Raw genomic sequence first — 19815 nt, forward strand, 5'->3', positions numbered from 1 at the left:
CAGGAGTAGAGCTGGAACTCGAAGCTACGTGATCTGATACGTGATGTGGGTGTCTTAAAAGCTTTGCCAAATGCCCACCACTGGCCTAGTCATTCATCTGAGGAGGTTTGGAGAAGGCAGTGCACAAAGGAGAGGAAGGATGCAGGAGGAATGCAAGTCTAGCATGATGTTCTAAGATGCAATACAGCCAAAGCTGATCATTAAGTAACAACTGGTAGTGACACTGTTCTCTTCCATACTTAGACCCAGCTTCTCTTGTCACTAGCTCCTCCCTGCTGTGTGCCTTCTGTTTTCACTTTAGCCGCATAATAGCAGTTGCCATTCCTGAGACAGGCTGGACACTTTCCTCCTCTGTGTCTTTGCTTGTAATATTCACTATGCCCGGAAAGCCCTAACTTCCATTCCCTTCCTGGAGAACTCCTACTCATCTTTCCATTGTCAGCTTGTTTGAATTACGTAGTCCTAGTTCCAAAAGGAACTGGGAGTTTAGTAGGAGAATTAGTATACAGTCTGAAAAGATAGCTTTTGGCAATCTGATAGGGGAAAGCTGAAGTGGGGAGGTAAAGTTGGAAATATAGCTGGGACCACTTCCTGGAGGACATAGAATGATATATGAATGAATTCAGATTTTCTTTTTCCAGTCAAAAGGAAGTCAAGAATGTATTCTCTCCCCAGACTGCTCCTCCTGTATTTCCTGTCTAGGTGAGTGGCAGAAATAGGGACACCCCCACCAACACCTATAACATTCACCTAAATGGCTTTCAACTTCTACTTAACCATAATTCCTAAATATCTCCTGACTTTGTCCCATCGTCCCATCTATACTGTCACAGTCTTAGTTCAGGGTCTTGCCATTTGACCTAATATCATATTCTCTTGACAGGTTTCTGTAATATCTGCCTTGTCTCCTTCTCTGTGCTCCACACTTCAGCCAACATCTGCTAATGTTAGCCCCCTCATCAGAAGCCTTCGTGTATTCCTAGCACTCTCAAGATAAGTGCAGGCTTTAGCACTAATTCTAAGAGTCCTTCACAAGCAGGCCCCTGCCTAATCTCCTCGGCTGCCTGCTGCCCTTGCCCTTTGTACTCAGCAATAGCAAACTTCTTGTAGCTCCTCAATTCATGCCATGCTCCCCTGTCTTGGGGCTTTCACCCATGCTAGAAACTGCTGTAAATCCTGACTGCCTCCTTCTCTGCCTGGAAACTCCCAGTTTTTTCCCCCAGGACTCAATCTCTAAGAATACTTCCCTGGACCCCTCTCCATCTGTGTCAAGCGCTCCTCCTTTGTATTGCCATAGCACCTAGTACTTACTGCTTTCATACCAATAATAGTTATTGGTCACTCCCATGAATAACTCAATTTTCATACCAACTGCATGAAGTAGACTCCTATAGTTGCAGCTAGTGACAGAGACGGGACCTGAACCTTGATGCATGGCCCAAGGACTGATTTTTGAATCCAGTATGGTACTCTCCCACTCAGGCACAGTGCTTGTCACACTCTATTGTGATTATCAACTTACCTGGAGCTCTCCTACTATTGTGAATAGAAATTATGTCACATACATCTTTTTACCCCTAGAACCTAACATCGCCATGCCTGTCACATCCTCGGCACTCTATAAATGTGTGTTGGGTGGATGGATGGATGAATGAATGAGGGGAAGACTCCTGAGATTTATGCGTTATTCCTCTGCCTTTGTTGTTTGTCATTGTTTTAAAGATAAAAATGCTTACAGAACTCGATGCAGTCTTCAATAAAGACCCAATTTATGTTAAGAAAAAGAACAGAGGATTGATCACAGGTGATAAATTTTGGAAATTTACTGATGTTCTGTGAGCAGTTGAAAAAAATACAACAAGGGGCTGGCGCTGTGGAGTAGTGGGTAAAACTGCTGCCCACAGTACTGGCATCCCATATGGGTGCCAGTTTGAGTCCCGGCTGCTCCACTTCTGATCCAGCTCTCTGCTATGCCCAGGGAAAGCAGTAGAAAATAGCCCAAGCCCTTGGGACCCAAAGCCCTTGGGAGACCCAAAAGAAGCTCCCAGCTTCAGATCAGCCCAGCTCTGGCTGTTGTGGCCATTTGGGCAGTGAATCAGTGGATGGAAGACTTCTTTCTCTCCCTCTCTGCCTCTGCCTCTCTGTAATTCTGTCTTTCAAATAAATAAATAAATCTTAAAAAATACAAGCAAAATCATTTTATTAAGGGAAAGTAAAGGGCAGTAGAATGCACAAGGCACTGAATAACAGCAAAACTTCCTTCCTTCAACTCATCCCCAGTAAGGTAAGAAATGAAAAGAAACCTACTATTAAGAGAAACTAGAGAGTGATACAAAGGATGTTTGAAAACTTATCAACTTGATCAGAATAGAGATATTAATAATTTGGAGAAATGCAATGAAATAATACTCCAAAATTACCTTGGTTGTAGTGGAAATTATATAAATTTGGCATTCCAATAGACCTGGGTCTGGATCCTGGCCCTGACATCCTTGTGCAAGTCACTTGAATTCTCTAAACCTGTCTTTCTCATCTACAATATGGGCACAATAATATCTACCTTAGAAGGGTGTTGTTAGATTTAGAGATAAGGCATAGAGGGCATAGAGCAGGTGTTCAATAAATGGTAGCTTTTGCTTGTTCATTATATACTTGGCTCTTCATATGTCTTAATGCACTTTTTTTTTTTTTTGACAAACAGAGTTAGAGAGAGACAGAGAAAAAGGTCTTCCTTTTTCTGTTGGTTCACCCTCCAAGTGGCCGCTATGGCTGGTGCATTGCAGCCGTTGCGCTGTACTGATCCAAAGCCAGGAGCCAGGTGCTTCCTCCTGGTTTCCCATGTGGGTGCAGGGCCCAAGGACCTGGGCCATCCTCCACTGCACTCCCGGGCCACAGCAGAGAGCTGGACTGGAAGAGGAGCAACTGGGACAGAATCCAGCGCCCCAACCAGGACTAGAACCTGGGGTTCCAGCGCCTCAGGTAGAGGATTAGCCTAGTGAGCCGCGGCGCCGGCTTAAAGCACTTTTATACATAATGTCACAGAGTCAGGGATAGGAAAAGAAAATATGCCATGTGAGGCTGCAATATACTGTGGGAAAATCACTGGGCTTGAAATCAAACAGATCTGGGTTTGAATCCTGGATTAATCATTTCTTTAAAAAAATATTCATTTTTTTTTAATTTGAAAATCAGTGTTGAGAGAGAGAGAGCATGCATCCATCCTTTGGTTCACTACTTAGATGGCCACAACAGCCAAGGCTGAACCAGGCTGAAGCCAGGAGCCAGGATCTAGAAGCCAGGAGCTTCTTCCAGGTCTCCCATGTGGGTAGCAAGGGCTCAAGCACTTGGGCCATTTTTCACTGACCAGGCCATTAGCTGGGAGCTTGATCAGAAGTGGAGCAGCCGGGGTGCCGGCACTATAGGCGGGGGCTTTACCTGCTACACCACAGTGCTGGTCCCTCAATCATTTCTGAGCTTTGTGACTAGAAGCAAATTCCCTCACTCTTTCTGAACCTGTTTCCACATCTCTAAAATAAAATAACAGTTGAGGGATTTTATTCACTTATACACAGCCCTAAAAACCAATAAAATAAATAGATGAGAATTTCAAAGCACAAGTTTTCACTTTTTGGATCTTATAAACTGAAATACTAGAAGTCTGAATAGGACAGAGAGGCCAGCCCTGCTGAGAGTTGGGGGAACTCCTCAAACTGTTTGAGCTGCGACGTGGTCTTTCCCTGCCTTTGAACTTGAACTGAAACATTGGCTCTTCTTGGTCTCAAGCCTGCTGGCTCCTGGACTGCAACTGCACTGTTGGCTCTCCTGGATCTCCAGTTTGCCAATTACAGATCTTAGGACTTCTTAGTCTCTGTGATCCTGTGAGCCAATTCCTCTTGGGAGAGCCCTGAGTAATATGAGAGCGCTTCAAATGGTATATAGGAAATGGAATGTAAAGAAAAGTTGATTTTGGTGCAAAAGAAAAAAGAAAAGAAAGAAAGTCCACACACATGAAGGATCTTTACAAAGTTCATGGAAAGGACAAGTATTTGGCTCAGTGGTTAAGATACTAGTTGGGATGCCCACATGCCATGTCAGAATGTGTGGGTTTGAGTCAGAGCTCTGCTCCTAATTCTACCTTCCTGTTAATGGCTACCCTGGGATGCAGCGGGTGATGGCTCAAATACTTGGGTAGCTGACATCCATATGGGAGACCTGCATTGTGCCCCTGGGTGCTGGCTTCAGCTCAGCCCAGTCCTGACTACTATAGACATTTGGGGAGTGAACCAGCAGATGGGAGCTCTCTCTCGCTTGCTCATTCTCTCTCTCTCTCTCTCTCTCTCTCTCTCTCTCTCCACACACACATACACACCTTCTTGAATGAAAGAATGAAACATCTGCTTAGCAGGAAGAGGCAACCAGTTTTCAAAAAAGGAAAAAAAAAATCATGGAGAATGTGTTTGAAAAAACTATGCATGGGGATCAACATTGTGGCACAGCAGGTTAAGCCACCACTAGCAACACATCCCATAATGAGAGCCAGTTCCAGCCTCAGCTGCTCTGCTTCCAATCTGGCTTCCTGTTAATATGCCTGGGAAGACAGTGGATGACAGCTCAAGTATCTGGGCCCCTGGCACCCGCATGGGAGAGCCAAATAAAGTTCCTAAGTCCTGGCTTTGGCCTGGCCCAGCGCTGACTGCTGCTACTAGTTGGAGAGTGAACTGGCAAATGGAAAATCTCTCCCTCTCTCACACACACACTCTGCCTTTCATTTAAATCTTTAAGAAAACACTATGCATGGATTTCAAAATTTTTGCAACAAAATAAACATATTTATTAATTTATTTTTAAAGATTTACTTATTGATTTGAAAGGTAGAGTTAGAGAGAGAGAGAGAGAGAGAGACAGAGAGAGAGAGAGAGAGAGAGAGAGAGAGATCTTCCATCCACTGGTTCACTCCCTACATGACCACAATGGCCAGGGTTGGACCGGGCTGAAGCCAGGAACCAGGAGCTTTATCTGGGTCTCTGACATGGGTGGCAGGGGCCCAAGCACTCAATACATCTGCTGCTTTACAAGGTCATTGGCAGGGAGCTGGATCAGAACTGGATCAGAACTGGAGCAGCCAGTACATGAGCCGGTACCCAAATGGGATGCTGGTGTCACAGGCGGTGGCTTTACCCACTTTGCCACAACACCAGTCCCCAAAATAAACATCTTTAATTCCATTTTTCCACAAAGCTTCTTTTTCAAAAAGATTATTTATTTGAAAGGCAGAGTCACAGAGAGAGATGTCGGGAGAGAGAGAGGAGAGAGAGTGATATTGAGAGAGAGAGAGAGAGAGAGAGAGAGATCTTCCATTTGCTGGTTCACTCCCCCAAATGTCTGCAGCTGCTGGAGCTGGGCTGATCCAAAGCCAGGAGTCAGGAGTTTCATCCAGGTCTCCTATGCGGGTGCAGGAGGCCCAAGCACTTGGGCCATCTTATTCTGCTTTGCCAGGCACATTAGCAGGGAGCTGGATCGGAAGTGGAGCAGCCGGGACTAGAAATGGCGCCCATATGGAATGACAGCACTGTAGGCGGTGGGTTTACCTGCTAAGCTATAGCATCGACCCCTCCACAAACCTTTTAAAATAATTTTTATTTATTTGTAAGGCAGAGAGAGAGAGAGAAAGAGAGAATCTCCTCTATGCTTGTTCACTTGCCAAATATCAACAACAGCTGAGGCTGGGACAAGCTAAAGCCAGGAATGAGGATCTCCATCCTGGTCTCCCACCTGGGTGGCAGAGAGCCAAGTACTTGGGCCATAATTCCCTGTCTCCCAGCGGCATTAGCAGGAAGTTGGATCAGAAACATGGAATAGCTGGGACTTGAACCTGCACTCTGATATGCAGTGTGGGCATCCCAAGTTGTGGTTTAACCCACTGTGCCACCATACCCACCCCTGTAGCTTCATCGTTTTAATGTTCTGATTTCTCAAAAGGAGAATAGATTCATGTATTATATTTATCATTAGCTCTATCTTCAAAGAACCAAATTATGTCAAGCCTGTACTGTTATTCCCAGGGAATACATAATAAAACTGAAAGGTTAAATATGATTGTCCCCGTTTTCCCCTTAGCTTCCACATCCGCAATTCCCAGGGAAGTTGTATGACAAATGCAGCGTTACAATATAAAAACATTTGCAGCTCCCTAGTTAGAACATGGGAATTAAAGGTATTATCATTTCTTGATTTTTCCTTCTCACCTTGTTTTCTCAGATCTTCCACAGCAAAGGGTGAGCTCACACACATTGAGGAAGAGAGAGGAGGCAACAAATGTCTCATAAACATGGTAATTAACTCCCATGTTACTTTCAGGATTTGAGGATGTGCCAAATGTTGTCTAACCCCCAAAGTGTGGAGTGAATACAGCTTTGGAAATCATTGAGACTCAATGTTTTAGAAACATAATTTATGGGCACAGTAGCTAAACAGCAACATTTGCAGTGGAAAAATTGTTTCTCAGGTTAGAGGATGGAGATAATTATTCTGGACAGGAAAAATGTGCTTTGAAATATGAAAGTAGGAGGAAGGCAGAAAAAATTTAAAAGGGAGGAAAACTTTATGTGAGTATTTATAAAATCCTGAGCTCTCTTGACTGTGGTCCTAAGGAAAGATATATTGAAGATGTAATCTATTTGGGACTGAAAAGGAGAAAAAAATAATAAAGGTGTTTCTTTCTGTTTTCAATAGTGATATAAAACCCTCTTTCCACAAATTAACAAAAAGCTGCTGCCTCTGAGATCTTAAGAAGTCTTGTGTAACTACTTGAATGTCTGTAAAGGGACAGTCTCCCCTTTCTCCCTCACTCCAAATCAACTGTTTGACTTTCAAATTCAAAATTTTGTATGAGTTGTTGCACAAATTCCCTATTAATCAGCTGGAATTAAGCATTTTATCAAATCCGGTAGTTTGTCAGGATACTTTTGAAAGCTGTTTTTAGAATCCTTCTTTTTCCCTAATATGACTTTCTTTAAACGATGTCATTTAAATTCATAAAACAACAGTATTGCATTTAAGCAATTCCAAAGCAATTACATGGGCTTCTATTTGGACATGGTCTTTCAAGAGACCTTATATGTGGTGCTTAAGTGAAAGAATGCTAATAATATTTTATTGAGAAGTTTTCATTACTTTCATCCATAGAATCTCATTTTTTCTCACTCTATCATTGAGCTTTTATTAAATATCCCAGTGCATTTCAACTGAAATAAAGATGTTTCCCCAAATTTCCCAGTCTTTATTTTGCATTATTTGCATAAATATTTAAAATTACAATCCAAACTGTTCACTACCTTTGCACTCCAAGACAAATATTCTGGCTTTATATTATACCTTTTCATCTCTTTTTCCTTAAAATTTATGTTTTAAACATTATGATATACTTTACATACATGGGAAGATGTAGAGAATAATATAACAAACCCCTGTATGGCTACCACCCATAACTGCGAAACCTTAGAGTTTCCCATATTTACTGGAGATTTTTTTTTAAAGGAAATAAGTCCTTACAGATACAATTGAAGCTTCCTGTCCCCATTCATTTCCCCTGTTTCCCTTTGTCTGAAGTAGCCACAAAAACAGATTTGATGCCTTCATTTCCATGCTTGTTGTCATATTTTTATCACACATGTAGCTATCCATACACTTTATGTAACATTACTTTACATATTTTAAGCTTTATATAAATGTATCATATGATAAGTAATAGAGGCAATATATGCTGTGCATACTGCTAGCTGTGTGAGTTTGGGAAAATTGCTTCATCTCTCTGTGCCTCATGTTTCTCATCTATAGAATGAAAATTCATAATAGCATCTACCTGATAAGGTTGTTTTAAGGCTTAGATTCATTGACATGTATAAAGCACTTAGAAAATTAAACTAAGCAATATGTGTTAGCTATTTTTGTGCACATTGCTTTTTTACATAATGAATTCATTTTCACTACCATATAGTATTGCATCATATGAATATACTGCAGTGTGTTTATCCATTCTTTTGTGATGGACATGCATGTTGTTTCCATCACAAAAGTGTTTCAATGAATGTCTTTTGTATCTGTCTTCTTGGGGACATAGATGAGAGAATTTCTCTGGAGTTCTTCATCTTCAATTAAGTATTTTTAGATAGAGTTTAAAAATTGTGCCTGTGATTTCTTTTTCACAAGCAAAGGAACTATGGCTCATCAGTTCCAATGTCTTCAATATCAATATTGTTTGTGACTTTCTAAACATTTGCGGTGAAACTCTTGAGCATTAAAAGCACGATCTGGGGGAGTAGGTGTTGTGGTATAGCCTGCATCCAGTATCGGAATGCCAGGGATCCAATTCTGCCTCCACTTATCAGAGTGCCTAGGTTTGAGTCTCACTTCCTATGCTTATCCAGCTTCCTGCTGATGCTCACTTGGGAGGCTGCAGATGATGGCTCAACAACTTGGGCCCCCGCCACCCATGTGGAAACCCAGATGGAGTTCTAGGCTCCTAGCTTTGGCCTGACTCAGTCCAAGCTGTTGTGGGCATTTGGGAAGTGATCCAGGGGAAGGAAAATATTTCCCCCTGCCCCCACCTCTGTCACTCTTTCAAATAAATAAAAATAAATAAATAACATTTTTTAAAAATCACAATTTGGTTGAAGTAATGAGCTCATGACAACAAATACTAGTATTATTAATTTTGTATTCCCTTTTAATTTTCACACACTGCTTTCTGTAGATAGAAGGATAGAATCTGACCTTCAATCACTTAGCATACCACTTTTATACCACGCATAAAAAATGATCTGATTGATCATTATACTTCAAAGGTTTTTGAGCTGTGTCACAACAGTTGTAAGGAATGAATGTCTTTTCAAACTCGGACTGTTTTGTTATTTCTTCTTGGGAAATAAGACTGAATTTGTCAAGTGGGTGTTTTATTGGTCTTAACTTGCTGAATGGTAGGCTATAAACCTTAAGAATGTTTCAACAACTCATAAAGGAATAAAGACCCCAGTTAAAAAGCCTCTGATGACTGGGATGTTAAATAGACTACTAACCTCATTAAGTTTCATCTGGCAGTCCTTTTGAAAACTTATAATGTTCATATTTTATCGTTTTCTTTTTCTAAAGATTGTAAGAATATGTTTTTTTTAAAAAATGGACAAATAACCTGACAAGCATTATTTTTGCTTGTGCTACTAATTGATAGACTTCTCCTTTAAATATATCTAATTGGCTATAATGTTTTGCCCTGTAAAATGACTTCAACTTGATTCTCAAAGTGTTCCATAAGCCATATTTAAATCTGAACAAACAGAGCCTCAAGCAAGACTCCAAAGCTGATCTCATTTTATAATTTGGCACCTAGACACTTGGATGTCCCACCACCCTCTGTGAAACAAGTCATCTGCTTTCATTGTTGGTAGCCAGCTCTTCATTTACAGCTCTAAGAAAATACATGTCAGGTTTTATAGCATTGTAAATAAATCAAAAAGCAGCTTTGAAGAAAGAGACCATATGAAAGGCACTCCACAGTAATGGACATAGCAAGTAGTTATTGATTACGTTTTATTTATTGACCATGTACCATGTTAGATAGATGTTCCTACTCTTGAAATGAATAAGCATACTGGATTCGGCTAGGAAGCAGAAAACTATGGTCTTGTATCTAAATCTGCTCTGGAAAATATGTCGTCTAGCAGAGCAGAGAAATAGGCTAGGACTAGGGATGAGACAACTAGGGTGCCGCTCTAACGCTTACTGGGCATTGTGTTACACAGAGGAAGTTAATCTCACGACTCCTCAGCTTCTCCTGTGAAAAACGAGGGAGCTGCTGGGGATGCTCGTCTGTGTGCCTTCCACACAATTCTGTGAGCTGGAAGGAAAAGGTGAACATGGCATGTGGTATTCAAAAGAGGCCTTGTGGGCAACCTGAGGCTTGACAAAGTCCCATGAAGGATCTGCAGGCTTGGGAGGTAAGTGTGTATTTGGCCATAGCTAAACTGGTTCCTACTGTGTAGAGATGTGATTTCTGTTATTTCACAGTGAACCACCACACGGAGATCTCTGTCTCTGTATGTCTCTGCCTTTCAAACAAACTACCTAAATAAATAACAATTTTAAAGAACAGTTGTGGATTTAAAAAAAAAAAACAAGCAAAATAGAATAATACATCAATTATGAAAACAAAAAATTCATGAATCTGGACATTATCTTTGATTCATGACAAATACATTTTAACAATTGAGACTCTAGGGGGCAAAAATAGTCCTTCTACAGTTTTTGGTGATTTCCATGGTATAAATGCTCCTACCATGGCTATTTCAAGCTATCAACATTGAGAGCATTGCACCAGAGTTTGGAAGCCATGTGGACAAATCAGCTTTTCTCAGCTGGTGCTAGCAGGCTGTACTATACCATCACAATACATAAGGCATGCACAGAGACTCTGTTACATTACCTTTTTCCAAAACCATTTGAGAGTGAATTGCAGACACAATGCCCCCCCCCCCATCTCTAAATAGTTTAGTATATATTTCTTAACATCCTCCTACAGAACCACAATGTAATTATCTCAATCAGGAAATAAACCCTGGTACAATCTCACTATATAATCCCAGATTTCATTCAAATGTTGCCAATTGTCCTAACAATGTCCTGAATATCCTTAAAAAGGGTTTGGTATAAAAATGGGCATTAAACCTACCAGTTGAGACTCTGAGTCGCATATCAGATTACCTGGGTTCATTTCCCCACCCTGGCTCCTGGCTCCTGCCTCCAGCTTCCTGTTGATGCATATCTTGGGAGGTAGCAGTGATGGCTCAAGTTGTGGTGGGGCTGGCGCAGTGGGTAAAGCCAATGCTTGCAGTGCTGGCATCCTATATGGACACTGGTTTGAATCCTGGTTGCTCCACTTCCCATCCAGCCTCCTGCTAATGCACCTGTGAATGCAGTGGAAGATGGTCCAGGTGTTTGGGCCCCTGCACCCACATGGAAGACCCAGATGAAGCTCCTGGTACTTAGCTTCATATCAGCTCAGCTCTGGCCATTATAGCCATTTGGAGAGTGAACCAGTGGATATAAGATCTCACTGTCTCTCTCTCTCTTTCCTCTCTCTGTAACTCTACCTTTCAAATAAATAAACAAATCTTAAAAAAAATGAAATCTCAATGTTCAAAAGAAAAAAAAAGTAATGACATTCCTGCTACCCATGTGGGAGACCTGGCTTGTGTTCTCAGCTCCCAGTTTCAGCCCTGGCCATTGTGGACATTTGGAGAGTGAACCAACAAATGGGATCTCTCTCTCTCTCTCTCTCTGCCCTTCAAGTAAACAAATTAAAAAAATTTTATTTATTTTTATTTAAAAATTTTTTTGACAGGCAGAGTTAGACAGAGAGAGAGACAGAGAAAGGTCTTCCTTTTCTGTTAGTTCACACACCCCCCCCCCCCCCACCAAATGGCTGCTATAGCCAGCGCGCTGCAGCGATCCGAAGCCAGGAACCAGGTGCTTCCTCCTTGTCTCCCATGCAGGTGCAGGGCTCAAGCACTTGGGCCATCCTCCACTGCCTTCCCGGGCCACAGCAGAGAGCTGGACTGGAAGAGGAGCAACCGGGACAGAATCCAGCACCCCAACCGGGACTAGAACCCAGGGTGCTGGCGCCGCAGGCGGAGGATTAGCCAAGTGAGCCGCGGTGCTGGCAAAAAAAAAAATTTTTTAAAGGTTTGGTCCAGAATCTGATCAGTATCTTCTATGTTTGGGGATAAAATGTATTTTCTCAGAAATTTCTATCTGTAGCCTTCTTCTACTTTGCAAATATTCCCTCATCCTCTCTTCACACCTCTTTAATCTTTCCACAGGCATTAATTTCTAGTGTCTAACATTAGAAGTGCTAACGGCTTCTAACAGTAAACTTGCTACCAATGACAGACATCAAATGCTGAAAGTGGGGGTGGTGCTGTGGTACAATGGGTTAAATCATTGCTTGCAATGCTGGCATCCCATATTGGAGCACTGGTTCGAGTCCTGCCTGCTCCACTTTCCATCCAGATCCCTAATAATGTATCTGGGGAAGCAGCAGAATATAGCCCAAGTACTTGGGCCCCAGCTACCCACGTGGGAGACTTGGGTGAAGTTCCTGGTTCCTGTCTTCAACCTGGCCCAGCCATGAGGCCTATCTGGGGAATGAACCAGCAGATGGAAGATTCTCTGTCTTTCCATGTCTCTCTGTCACTCTCAAATAAATAAAATAAATATATTTTTAAAATGCTGGGACCAGCATTGTGATGCAGTGGGTTGGGATACTGCTTGCAACACCAGCATCCCATATGAATGCCTGTTCTAGTCCCAGCTGCTCTGCTTCCTATCCAGCTCCTTGCTAATGTAGCTGGGAAGGCCTCGGGAGATGGCTCAAGTGTTCCAGTCCCTGACATCCATGTGGGAGACCAGGATGAAGTTCTTAACTCCTAGCTTCAGCTTGCCCCAGACCTGGTTGTTGCGTCCATTTGGGGAGTGAAATAGTGGATGAAAAATTCTCTTTCTTTCTCTCTTTGATTTTCAAATAAATCAGTCTTTAAAAGTGCTGACTGACAGTGGATCTAGTGTTTGAATTTTACTTGATGTTGGTAGTTACTAGTAACAATTACTGCACTTAAAATCAGTAGGGGTCTTTGTTCATATAAGCATTCCTCTTAGTTATTAATATGAATTTGGCTTTATAAGCTTGTACATGTGCCAATAAAAGAGAGTCATATTGGAGGTGCTCAGAAATGATAATCAACCAAATCATTTTCAGCAATATGGGGAAATAGCTCAAAAGTGGGTTTTTATTAGCAGTATTTTTTTTTAAAGATTTATTTGAAAGAATTACAGAGAGACAAATAAAAGTGGGTTTTTATTTGGGGAGGGGGAGTTAGGGCCTTTTATCCTAACAATGATTTTACTTCAAAGAAAACAAAACCCTGACAATTGCTATTTCTATAGAAAACTAGTATCCAGCTACAGTCCCAGAACAGAAAAAACAATGTGAATAATTATGTCATCATTAAATGTACATGGATTTAAAATGATAAATGCCTCCTGAATGTAGTGAAAACTCCTGCATCATGGCCGGCGCCGTGGCTCACTAGGCTAATCCTCCGCCTTGCGGCGCCGGCACACCGGGTTCTAGTCCCTGTTGGGGCGCCGGATTCTGTCCCGGTTGCCCCTCTTCCAGGCCAGCTCTCTGCTGTGGCCCGGGAGTGCAGAAGAGGATGGCCCAAGTGCTTGGGCCCTGCACCCCATGGGAGACCAGGAGAAGCACCTGGCTCCTGCCTTCGTCTCAGCGCGGTGCGCCGGCCGCAGCACGCCAGCCGTGGCGGCCATTGGAGGGTGAACCAATGGCAAAAGGAAGACCTTTCTCTCTCTCACTATCCACTCTGCCTGTCCAAAAAACAAACAAACAAACAAACAAAAAAACCAAAACAACAACAACTAACAACTCCTGCATCATAATAGGACCTTTAAAGTAGTCTGTAAGGCACAGTTGACAGAGCTTCCTGGACTTTGATCAATCATTTTTTGTTGTTGCTTATTAAATGTTGTTCCTCAAGGGGCCTGCGCTGTGGCTCACTTGGTTAATCCTCTCCTGCGGCGCCGGCATCCCATATCAGCACTGGGTTCTAGTCTTGGTTGCTCCTCTTCCAGTCCAGCTCTCTGCTGTGGCCCGGGAAGGCAGTGGAGGATGGCCCAAGCCTGCACCTGTACGGGAGACCAGGAAGAAGCACCTGGCTCCTGGCTTCGGATTGGCGCAGCTCTGGCCATAGCGGCCATTTAGGGGGTGAACCAACGGAAGGAAGATCTTTCTCTCTGTCTCTCTCTCTCACTGTCTAACTTGTCAAATAAATAAAAAAAAGTTATTCCTCAGAAAATAATGCAAATGTCTTCTGTCTACACAAACTCTGTGATATGTTTTGTTACTTCACACAGACAGGTAGGACCAGTGCCAACATTAAATAGTGAAAAAAGTAGCTATTGATAGGAATCAATTATTTTGGCTAGTATTTCTCAAAAGGTTGTTTTCCCTTAAAACATTCAGATATTCATAAGTTTCTAATACGCTTCCATGGAGATACAACCATTCAGTGAAGCCTGTATCTCTGCTGTTAGATGCACACATGAGAGCCCTTCAAAACGTTCATGGAGGAATGGGTGTTTGACCTAGCTGGTAAGACACTGATTAGGATGCTTGAGTGCCACGTTTGAGTGCTTGGGTTTGACTCCTGGCTCTTGTTCCTGATTTCAGTTTCCTGCTAATGTGGATTCTGGGAAGAAGTGTTGATGGCTCAAGTAGTTGGGCCCTTGCCACCCACATGGGATACCTGGGAGACTGTAGTGAGTTCCCAACGCCTGGCTTTAGCCCTGGCCAGCTCCAGCTATTGCAGGCATTTGGAAAGTAAATCAGGGAAGAGAGTTCTCTGTCTTTCTGTCTCTCTACCTCTCAAATAAATTTTAAAAAATTTAAGTTCATGGAAAATGGAATTAAAAGATAAATTTATTTTGGTGCAAAGTTTTTCTTGAAATCCATACATGAAGGGATTCTTCAAAAAGTTCCTGAAAATGTATACTATTGAAAAAATTGCAGATTCCAAAAAATTTTGCACCAAAATAAACTTATCTTTTAGTTCTATTTTCCATGAACTTTTGGAATTTCCTGGCATGTGTATAGGTTATATGTATGTATGTGTACATATATAAAGAAAAGCTAAGTGCATTACCAAATAAAAACAACATTAAGATGTTCACTTCAATTATCATCTTGTTTCAAGCAAGAAAACATATATTCTCTTTGTAAACCCTGAATTACGTTTTCACTGGCACTGCTCAGTTCAAGCCCCATCACTTCTCAGGCTGTTTATCTTTCTACCATGTCAATCTGAGCCTGTTGCTTTCAAGATTCTAGATACCAAACTCCTTCCTCAGCACTGCACAGGGTCTTTTGTGACTGCCATCATAACTACATGCCTATCTTAGCACAAATACTTATATCTCTAGTTCTTTTTTCTTAAAAATATTTTATTTACTTGAAAAGAGAGAGTGAGAAAGTGAGCACCAGCAAGCTCCCATTCGTTGGTTCGCTCCCATAAATATGCCCAACAGCTTGGGCTGGGCCAGGCTGATTGTCAGGAGGCAGGAATTCAATGAGTCTCCCACATGGCATCACCTGCTGCCTCCCGGGGTGCACATTAACAGGAAGCTGGAATTGGGAGCAGAGCCTGGACTCGAACCAGGCACTCCAATATGGGATGCCGGTGTCCCAAGTGGTGTCTGTAACGACTTTGCCAAATGCCCCCACCCTCCACATCATAGATGTTAGTCAAATGACCTATATATAGAATTTGTAGTTTCAGGGGGAGCTCTTGATTTTCCACATTCACACCTTTCCTTGGGCAAAGCTCTTTATTGTGATTTTGCTAATTAATACTGTTATTTCAGCTCTTAGCATCCTTCTCTGACTCCTGTCACAGTCTCCTTATGCACACATTCTCAATCTTCTACACTAGCACCTGTAACATATGGATTTATTTGATCCTATCTGTTCTTAACAAGTTGCAAGGTCCATGAGATCAAGGACCATGAATTATTAATTTCTTTATCACCAGCCCCTAGAGTATTGTGTGTCTGGCCCACAGGAGTCACTTAGTAAATTTTTGAATGAAGAACAATGCAATCAGAATTATCTAGATACCCACTGTCCGATGTGGTAGTCGCCAACCACATGTGGCTATTTACTTTTAAATTTTAGGTAATTAAAATTAAATAAAATTTTAAAATTCAGCTCCTTAGTTGCATTTGCCACTTACTAAGTTCTCAGTAACTACATGTGCCCATCATACTGAATAACAGAGGCTCCAGAAATTGCTATCTTTGCACAAAGTTCTAGTAGTGCTGACCTAGATAACTATTTCTTCTCTCATTTCAATTCAATAAACCTTTGTTGATTTTCTACTATGTGCTAACATTTGTGTGAGGCACAGGGGTCATAGCCAATGGGTACAAAATAAGGTTACTGATTATTATTTGCGAAGTATTTAAAATCTGACAGGGACAAGATTTTCAAAGTAAGAGATTACTTCTATATGGGGACAGCAGTAAAGGCTTCATGCAGATATTCTTGTTTAAACTGGGCATTTATGGATAGAAATAATTTGAATGAGGGTAATCTTTTGAAAGGAAAGAAAAGAGTGTAAACAAATGTACAGAGGTGGGGAAAATGTTTGGAAAATATCAAATAATTTAGTTTTCTTACAGTGTATGCATATGAGTACGAGATGGTTTGTTATTCATTCAAGAAATACTTTATTTGAAGGGGGAGGAGGGAAAGAGAGGGAGAGGGAGAGGGAGAGGGAGAGGGAGAGGGAGAGGGAGAGGGAGAGAAATAACTTTTCTATCTGAAAATTATTTTCTAAATACCTACAACAGCCAGGACTGGGCCAGGTGAAGCAAGGGGTCAAGAACAAATCTGGGTCTCCCATGTGCTGGCAGGTACTCAACACTTGGGCTATCACCTGCTGTTTCCCGGGGTGCACATTAGCAGGAAGCTGGAATTGAAGCAGAGCCTGGGCTGTAACTCAGGCACTCTGATATGGGACACAGGTACCTGTCATGGCAGTGCCTTAATCCTGTGCCAAACTGCAGCCCCAACAAATACTTTTTGAGCGCCTATCCTATTTTAGGTTCTCTACTAAGTGCTGGGGATACAAATAGTGAACTATACAGACATTGCCCCAGCAGAGGTAACGTCATGAATGATGAGGTTTGGGTAAGACTGTGGAAGGCACTGAAAGCTACTCTACAGTTTGTACTTTGTTCTGCAGGTCCTTGCTACACAGTGTGGACTTTAGACCAGCAGCATGGGCGTTTGTTAGAAATGCACAATCTCAGGTCTCGCCCTAGCCACCACCTTATTTAATAAGTTGCATTGTTTTAAAAGATTTATTTTAAAAAAAGATTTCTTTATGTATTTCAGAGGCAGAGAGAGAGAGAGAGAGAGAGAGAGAGAGAGAGAGGTCTTCCATCTGCTGGTTCACCTCCCCAAGCGGCTTTATCTGCCAGGGCTGTGCCAGGATGATGCCAGGAGCTTCTTCCAGGTCTCGCACATGGGCACAGGGGCCCAGGGACTTGGGCCATCTTCTACTGCTTTCCTAGGCACATTAGCAGGGGGCTGGAAACGGTGCCCATATGGGATGCTGGCACTACAGGTTGTGGCTTAACCCACAGCACCACAGCACCAGCCCCCAGAATTTGCATTTCAGCAAGATTCCCAGGTGATTCTTACGCCCATTAATATTAGAGGAGTATAATTCTAGACCAACTGAACCAGTAAGAGTATGTAAGTGAATGAGAGTAAGCCAGAGAGTAAATAAGGGAGCAGATAAGCAAGCATAAAAGCAAGGCAGTAATCTAATCAGTATCGGATTGGATGCAACAGAAACTGGACATGAGACTATTACTGTAGCTTAGATGGGAAATGAGAGGGGTTGGATGTGAGAGATGTCGAATCTTTAGTATATAGATATAGCTTCAGTTCCATTAACATATACTGGAAACATTGCATGTTATTCAAAGTAAAAAAAATCTTATCTTATGATACAGTATTTAAGATGTCTTAAAAGGTGTCAGTATTTGTTTTAGACAAGGCTTATTGGTATTTCCTGTCGATGCCCCAGGTCCAAGGTCTACTCCTGAATATTACAGTATCAGGCTCTTAATCCTGTCAGTGAGTACAGGGGCAATGATAAGGATCTTGGAAATTAAGTCATCATATCTAAGTACCCAAAAAGCTGATTTGTAAACTAGAAACTCTGGGGATTTTTCTTTTATTACTAGTATTATGTTTCTTTTATTTTTTAAAAAAAGATTTATTTATTGATGGGGTCCAGCGTCATGGTGCAGTAGGTTAATCCTCCGCCTGAGGCGCCAGCATCCCATATGGCACCAGTTCGAGTCCAGGCTGCTCCTCTTCCAATCCAGCTCTCTGCTATGGCCTGGGAAAGCAGTAGAAGATGACCCAAGTGCTTGGGTCCCTGTACCGGCATGGGAGACTGGGAAGAAGCACCTGGCTCCTGGCTTCGGATCGGCACAGCTCCGGCAGTTGTGGCCATTTGGGGAGTGAACCAGCAGAAGGAAGACCTTTCTCTCTGTCTCTCCCTCTCACTGTCTGTGACTCCACCTCTCAAATAAATAAATAAAATCACATCAGTAGGGGGTGGGATTGGAAGTGGAGCAGTTGAGACTGGAACTGGTGCTCATATGGGAAGCCAGCATCGCAAGAGGCGGCTTAACCCTATGCACCACAACGCCAGCCCCAATATTAAGTTTTTTATTACATATTTTAATTTTTTGAACACTTTAGGATTCACATGAAGTTGCAAATATAGTACAGAGGTACCCTTCATGCTGCTTTGCCCTATGATAATAGTAACCATTACCACAATATATTGTCAAGTCCAGAAAATCTACATTGATACAATACCAACTCATGCACAGACCTTTTTTTTTATAAACTTCTGTGTATGTGCTGTTTTGTGCAGTTTTATCATATATGTAGATTTCAGTAACCATCACCACAAAGAAACTTCATGTTACCCCTAAATAGTCATACCGTTTTTGCAACTGTAATCCTTGTTAATATTGATCTAGTCTCTGTAATTTTTTCAGTTTGAGAGTATTAGATATTGAGCTCATAAGGTGTAAATCTTCAAGGTGGGCTTTTTCCACTTCGTATAATGCCCTTGCAAACCAAACTGTTTTGTGTGTCTATATTTCCTTTTATTGCTGAGGTTCCCTAATACGGATGTACCACTTTGCTTAACCATTCACTAGCTGATGGACAGTGATTGTTTCCTGCTTTTGGTCATTACAAATAAAGCTGCTATGAGCACTTGTATACAGGATAAATGCTTAGCAGTAAGCTTGCCGGATCTATATTTAGTAAATAGATGTTTACGTTTATAAGAAAGTGCCAAACTTATCCAGAGCAACCAGTATAAGAACTTGAAACTTACCTAAGTAAACCACACTTGCCATTATAAAATTAAAATAAGGTAGCAATATATAGAATGAAAAATAAAATTGTAAGATATGGAACCCTGCACCTCCTCTTTACTGAGAGGTAAGTGTTGTTAGGTTTCCTGTATACTTTTCAAAGATATTTTATGCATATGCAAATGTATGTGCATATATAAAATATATATTCACGAATGGGATCACACTATAAAAGCTATTTGCAATTTGATTTTTTCACTTATCTTAGACATATTTGCATATCAAAAGGCAAATATCAGCTTCTTTCAGTTTTAATGGTGGACATGGGACTACATTGTATGGACATATCAGAATTTCTTTAACCAGTCCCCTGAAGATGGCCATTTCTATTGCTGTCAGTTTCTATCACAAAGGTATAATAAAATCTTTCCGTATATGTCTTTGTCGAATTTGTATGAGCATATCTGTACAATTCCTGGAAATGGAATTGTTGAAATACTTTTACATTTTACTTTTTGGAGATATTTTAAAATTGGTCTCCAGCTTTATTTTTTTTTTAACAATTTATACTCCTCCCATTGGTATTTGAGAGTTCTCAGTTCTTCGCCAACACTGACTATTATCAAAAATTTAATCTTTGCCAATAGAAGTGGTACTTAATTTTCATTTCCAAAAGATGAGTGAAGTTGAGCGCTGTTTTATACATTTATTATAACCTTTGTCCATTTTTCAATTGGAGTTTCAATTTTTATCTTACTGTCAGAGTTCTTTGTATAT

General features: G+C 41.5%; 1 long non-coding RNA gene across 1 annotated transcript in view; it reads right to left on the minus strand.

Moving 5' to 3' along the window:
- LOC149119713 (uncharacterized) overlaps positions 1-19815 on the minus strand; it is a 72151-nt gene that overhangs the window by 48258 nt on the left and 4078 nt on the right. Inside the window, exon 2 of the long non-coding RNA XR_016228308.1 lies at positions 10756-10958. This is a non-coding gene — a long non-coding RNA (uncharacterized LOC149119713). The remainder of the gene's footprint in view (positions 1-10755; positions 10959-19815) is intronic.

Source organism: Oryctolagus cuniculus, chromosome X, assembly GCF_051225735.1.
Source record: "Oryctolagus cuniculus isolate XC-2025 breed Fujian yellow rabbit chromosome X, ASM5122573v1, whole genome shotgun sequence".
Lineage (NCBI taxonomy): Eukaryota > Metazoa > Chordata > Mammalia > Lagomorpha > Leporidae > Oryctolagus > Oryctolagus cuniculus.